Here is a 5647-nt window from a genome sequence, read left to right as displayed (position 1 = left end):
ATTGAGCAAAGGAAGAAAGAGAGGGAGTCCCAGCAAAGCTGGTACGAGACCTGGTTTACTCACTCCCCTTGGCTCACAACTCTCTTATCCACAATTGCAGGACCTGTAATTTTACTGATTTTGGCGTTAACCTTTGGCCCCTGTATTCTTAATAAAGTAGTAGCCGTAGTGAAGAGCCGTTTAGAAGCAGCCCATTTGCTGATGATTCGTACTAAATATGAACCCCTTACGGGGGAGGCGGGTGAAGATTACTTAGAACTTAGCAGGAAAGAACTAACCCGCTTTAACGAACAAAAAGAAGGTTAAAAAGAAAAAGGGGGGGGAATTGTAAAAAAAAAATGACCTTTTTGTTCGTACTGAAATGTTTCAAGAAACAGGCTGAGATAAGAAACAGACTGAGGTCAGTTTGTTCTGTAAATGTGTAACCGCAAAGGCATGTGGGCGGACCTATGCTGCAATGATATGTGCTTGAGAAAATCCCCAGGTTCCAAGGACAACCGTGAGGAGGAGGAGGCGCCTTCGTCCTGCGACCACCAAGAGGCAGAGGAACGACCACCTAGCAACGGGGGGCGCAGGCGCAGATCATACTGGCGCGTATCCGGAAAGACGACAGGATAAAAGGAGACGGACTGGGGGGGGGGGGGGGGCGCGGCTGTTGGCGGAGCGCTGACTCCCCTGCCGTCCAGCGCTGTTTTGCTTCCGCTTTCATACATAGACTGTAATCAATAAATTTCACTAATTGGCATAGATAGCCTCTTGTGCTCATTCATAACATTAAAGAGGCCTCTGGATCTGACACTGGGAAATGGTTTAGTGGTTTAGGGTTTGCAGCGGCAGTACTGGGCTGACGTTGAACTGGATGGTCTTAAGGATCTCTATCACCCCTGACAGTTCTACACTTCCAAGTGCTCCCCGCCTGGCTGACGGGGAGGCTCGGAGCTGTCCCGAGTCCTCAGGCGCTCGGGCGACGCTGCGGCTGCGGCTGCGGCTGCGGCTGCGGCTGCGGCTGCGGCTGCGGCTGCGGCTGCGGCTGCGGCCGCGGCGTCTCCTGAGGGGCCGGGCCGGGCGCTGCCCTCAGCTCCGCGAGATCCCATCTCGGAGCCCGGCGATCGAGCCCCTCAGCCCGGCGATCCCACCCCTCAGCCCGGCGGAGCCTCCGCTGCCCCTCAGCCTGGCGATCCCACCCCTTAGCCCGCAGATCCCAGCGCTTAACCCGGCGATCCTATCCCTCAGCCCGGCGATCCTATCCCTCAGCCCGGCGATCCAGCCCCTCAGCCCGGCGATCCCACCCCTTAGCCCGCAGATCCCAGCGCTTAACCCGGCGATCCTATCCCTCAGCCCGGCGATCCCACCCCTCAGCCCGCAGATCCCACCCCTCAGCCCGCAGATCCCAGCCCTCAGCCCGGCGATCCTATCCCTCAGCCCGGCGATCCTATCCCTCAGCCCGGCGATCCCACCCCTTAGCCCGCAGATCCCAGCGCTTAACCCGGCGATCCTATCCCTCAGCCCGGCGATCCCACCCCTCAGCCCGCAGATCCCACCCCTCAGCCCGCAGATCCCAGCCCTCAGCCCGGCGATCCTATCCCTCAGCCCGGCGATCCTATCCCTCAGCCCGGCGATCCTATCCCTCAGCCTGCAGATCCCAGCCCTCAGCCCGGCGATCCTATCCCTCAGCCCGGCGATCCTATCCCTCAGCCCGCAGATCCCAGCCCTCAGCCCGGCGATCCTATCCCTCAGCCCGGCGATCCTATCCCTCAGCCCGGCGATCCAACCCCTCAGCCCGCAGATCCCAGCCCTCAGCCAGGCAGCGCTCGGCAGGGGGCACCCGCCTCGCCTTGGGGTCTGCCCGGAGCCACCCGCGCCGCCGGATCTCAGGTACCCGTGAGCTGTGCCCCATTTCCCCCCTCGGGACTGCCCAGCCCTCCCACAGAATGCAGCTGCTGTTTCATCTTTTGACTGTTACCTTCCCCCAGCCCCTTTTTATTTTAAATTTTTCGTATGTTCTTTCCCTTTTATATTTGGGCTGATCTGGAGTGGTTGCTAAGACTTCAGAGTGGAGCTCTGATAATGAGCTGTAAATCACACACGGCTCATCTGAGGGAGGAGGGTGCGAGGGAGCTGAAATAGGCCAGGACACTCCCAAGTCCTGTTCCACAGCGCAGCGTCCTCACGGCCTCAGCTGCTGCTGTGGCGTTTGGTTTCCACAGGACACTAACAACCCGCACTTCTCCCCTCTGGGCTTTGGTCCCTGGGTTTCGAAGGATGAGTCCCGCCGAGGCTGGCTGGTCTGACCGTGCCAGCCATGTGCTCTAGCGCTGCTGAGCACACACATGGACAGATCTGCACTTCTCCAGGAGTGGTTTCTGAGGTTTGAAGCGATGTTACTGGGTTATTTTCCATAACTGATGGAGAAGAGTTTTGTATGCAACATTCGCCCGATGTTTGTTGAAGTAAATCTAGTTTCTTATCTTTCCACCTTGCCCTGTGATGCAACAGCCGAGGTGAGGTATTTGCAACTAATTAATGTAGGCTGGCTTATAAATACTATTTTGTGTAGGTTGCAAAAATGAAAAAGATCAAGTAAGGTCAGGATGTGTCCTTGTATACATACAGTTTTAAACCCTTTGTGCTTCCTATATTGTATAATTGTATAAACATGTATTAAATTAAACTCTCCTGAAATGCAGTTATCTCCAGAGTGAACTCATGTTTACGGCCTTCCTTTTGTTTGGGTGGCTTTTGTTTTTTCTTAAGCTGGCGGGGTGGTGGCAGTAGGACAAAAAGAGGTGAGGAAGGCTCGCAAGCTTTTCCTTGTTGTGGCAGGGTTGGATTTGCAGGAAAATGAAATGCATGTCTGTTCTCACTTCTGAAAGGCTGCAGGGAGATGAACTCTCTCAATTCTCCCTCTCTAACGGAAGCAGCAAAGGAATGGGGGCGATCAGTAACTCCAAAGAGAAAGCAGGGCTGGCTGTCTTCATTAAGATGCCAATGACTCTGCCTCGAGCCTTTGCTCCACTTTGAGAAGGAAAACGAATCCATTATTAAGCTGGACTCAGCACTGATTTAAAGTTTCTACCTGGAGCGAAGTAATTTTTTGAGAACTTGTAATAGGTTGCTGTGATGCTTGCATCAGCCTTCTGTGTTTGGGACTTGGGGCATGTTTGAGGGAGCATCTTTCTGCCTCCAAAGCGGAATGTCACTCTGCTGCTCTGCTCTCAGGGGCTGCCACGTTGGGTTTGTGAAGAATCAATGCTGTGGGGTTTTGTGGGTTACGTGGTTCATGTAATGTGACAATGTCTTTGGTGAATTTAAATGAGTTCTCACTGTAAGGAATATGTCTCTGCTCATAGCCTTTGGTTTGATCAGTACTGCCAGAGCAATGCTGATGGTTTGGTGGCTCCTTGAGCAGCAGGAGGCTGAGTGTTTTATAGTGCTCATGCCCTAAGTAACATTACTTGGTCTTAGTGCCAGTTGTTGGTTGATGGCAAAGTTGGCCACTCTCGTTAGGAAAACTGGATCAGCTTTGCTGTGATCAGTGACACAGAGCAGGGGATATTCTTTACTGACAGTGCCCCTCAGTGGTAACATGGAATTACCTGATTTCTGCAGAACGTCCACTTTCAAAAGATGATAACCTGTTAGTTAGAAATGCAGGGTTATTATAAAATACTGTATTTCCAAAGGAAAACTTTGCCATACAAGAATACATTAAACTGTGTGTGTGTGAGATGACAGAGTAAAAGCAGAAAACTGGAAAAAGTGCATTTTAGAAAAAATGATGTCATTTATACTGCATATATTATAAGCACTGCTAATCTGAACAGGCAGCACATCTGACAGCTGGCACCTAAGTTTCATGAAGGCCAAGAGAAATGGGGAGAAACTACATAAAAAGCTAATGACCAGCTATGCTATCCTGAGACCTCATGACCACCTTCTTTTTTTCCCCTGGTTGGCCTGAGTGCAGGTTTAGCTATTTGATATACAAATTTAACTATTTAGATAGCAGAAACAGGATCAAACCTTAACTGTGTTTTGCTTTGCTTTGACCCTAGAGGGCATTTGTTTTGACTCCATGTTATTAAACTTGCCTTGTATCCAAACTGCAAAGTCCTACTGAATCACAGTTCATCTACTTTCACTCAAGTAGAATCTCACTCCTTTTCTCCTCTCCCAGGACTAACTCATAACTAGGTTTTAAACAATTATTTTGTTAATAAGAATCATTCTCTTAACACCTTAATTATATTACTGACTCATGGGAATGGTTTGGATTTTAACCTCTGTCATCAATTTACAGCTCAGATTCTTAAGGAAGCACCCTGAAAGCGATGATGCCTATTACTCTTAGCTCAAGTATGTGTTGAATACCACCTGTGCTCTTACAAGCTACTTACACCACTGAAGTATAAAAAGAACTGTGTTTTCTTACAGACACAGGCTTTGAAATTCCAGGTAAATTTGTGGTTGGATATGCTCTTGACTCTAATGAATGCTTCAGAGATGTAAATTGACTTGGTAATGCCATATAGGTGCATAAGAAATGTTTGTGCTTCACCTTTTCATAATTCTGCTCCACAAGTCTCATGGCTCAGCCATGCTGCAGGACATTCTGAACCCCCAGGATAGCGAGCAGGATACAATCTGCGGCCCCATCAAAAAATAAAATAACTTGTAATTTGACTTTAATTGGATATTTGTCTGTTTTAGTTCAATCCTGTGTTGCTTTTCTGTCACCAGATCTTTAAAGCGGCCATGCAGGGACTCTCTGTGAAGGTTTTCCATAACACTTACGGATAACATGGCTGTAAGATCTCTTTTCCCTTATTCCATTACAGCTTCCTTAGGCTGCACAGAGTAGTAGACTTAGAAACATCATAAACTAATAGGGTTGGTCTTTTTTCCCTCCTTTGTTTTCAAAATACTTTCTTAATTCTGGTTAACTCGGAAAGTTTTTCACTTCTAAGTCTTTTTACTAAGACAAACCAGTTCTGCTGAAGACACAAACTGTGCTATTGCTCAGCAACATGAAGGCGTATGCAGTAATTTAACAAACCTAAGTTCTTTAGAATATATAAACCTATATATTACAGATAAACTTGGAAAGAATATTGAAATCTTGAGTTTACTGCAAGTAGGAAACTTGCAACAATTATGATTCTAGTGTGTTTTTATTACAATGCTGGGAATACCACTGAAAGTCTTGCATTTCATTTGAAGATAGAGGTTGATAAATATTGTAGATTTGTTTTTTCCTTTTAGCACATCTGCATTCTGAAAGAGAATGCCAAAGAGAAATACAGGATGTGATAACGTCCCTCTTCTGGAGCACTAATTCCTGGCTGCTGATTCGGTGATAAACCATTACACCAGGAAATCACTTCTGCTCCCTGTGTGTCCCTAAGAAGAACGAGAAGCTAAATGTTAGCGCCCAGGACCTGCAGCTGGCTGATTCCCACTTCTACTGTGCGCTGAACACAAACTGTTGAGACCCTGGGTTTTTCCCGTTGAGAAGGAGCAGCCCGGAGCTGAGGGCGAGGGTCTGGCCCGTGACGTTCCGGGCCCCGGAGCGGATTCCGCCCAGCGGCCGAGGGGGCACCAAGGCTGGAACGAGCGGGGACCGAGGCCCGCCCAGCGTCACCGCCCC

The 5647-nt window shown here is 49.0% G+C and overlaps 1 long non-coding RNA gene across 1 annotated transcript; it reads right to left on the bottom strand.

Moving 5' to 3' along the window:
- Positions 1–3967: 3967 nt before the first annotated feature.
- Positions 3968–5647, bottom strand: LOC137467916 (uncharacterized). The gene is made up of 2 exons (XR_010995660.1): positions 5600–5647; positions 3968–4766 (listed from the first exon to the last, which is right to left on the bottom strand). It is a non-coding gene; the product is annotated as an uncharacterized lncRNA (long non-coding RNA).

This window comes from Anomalospiza imberbis, unplaced genomic scaffold (genome assembly GCF_031753505.1).
Source record: "Anomalospiza imberbis isolate Cuckoo-Finch-1a 21T00152 unplaced genomic scaffold, ASM3175350v1 scaffold_87, whole genome shotgun sequence".
Classification (NCBI taxonomy): domain Eukaryota; kingdom Metazoa; phylum Chordata; class Aves; order Passeriformes; family Viduidae; genus Anomalospiza; species Anomalospiza imberbis.
The sequence above is the reverse complement of the archived record's forward strand: the minus strand, read 5'-3'. Positions and strand labels throughout refer to the sequence as shown.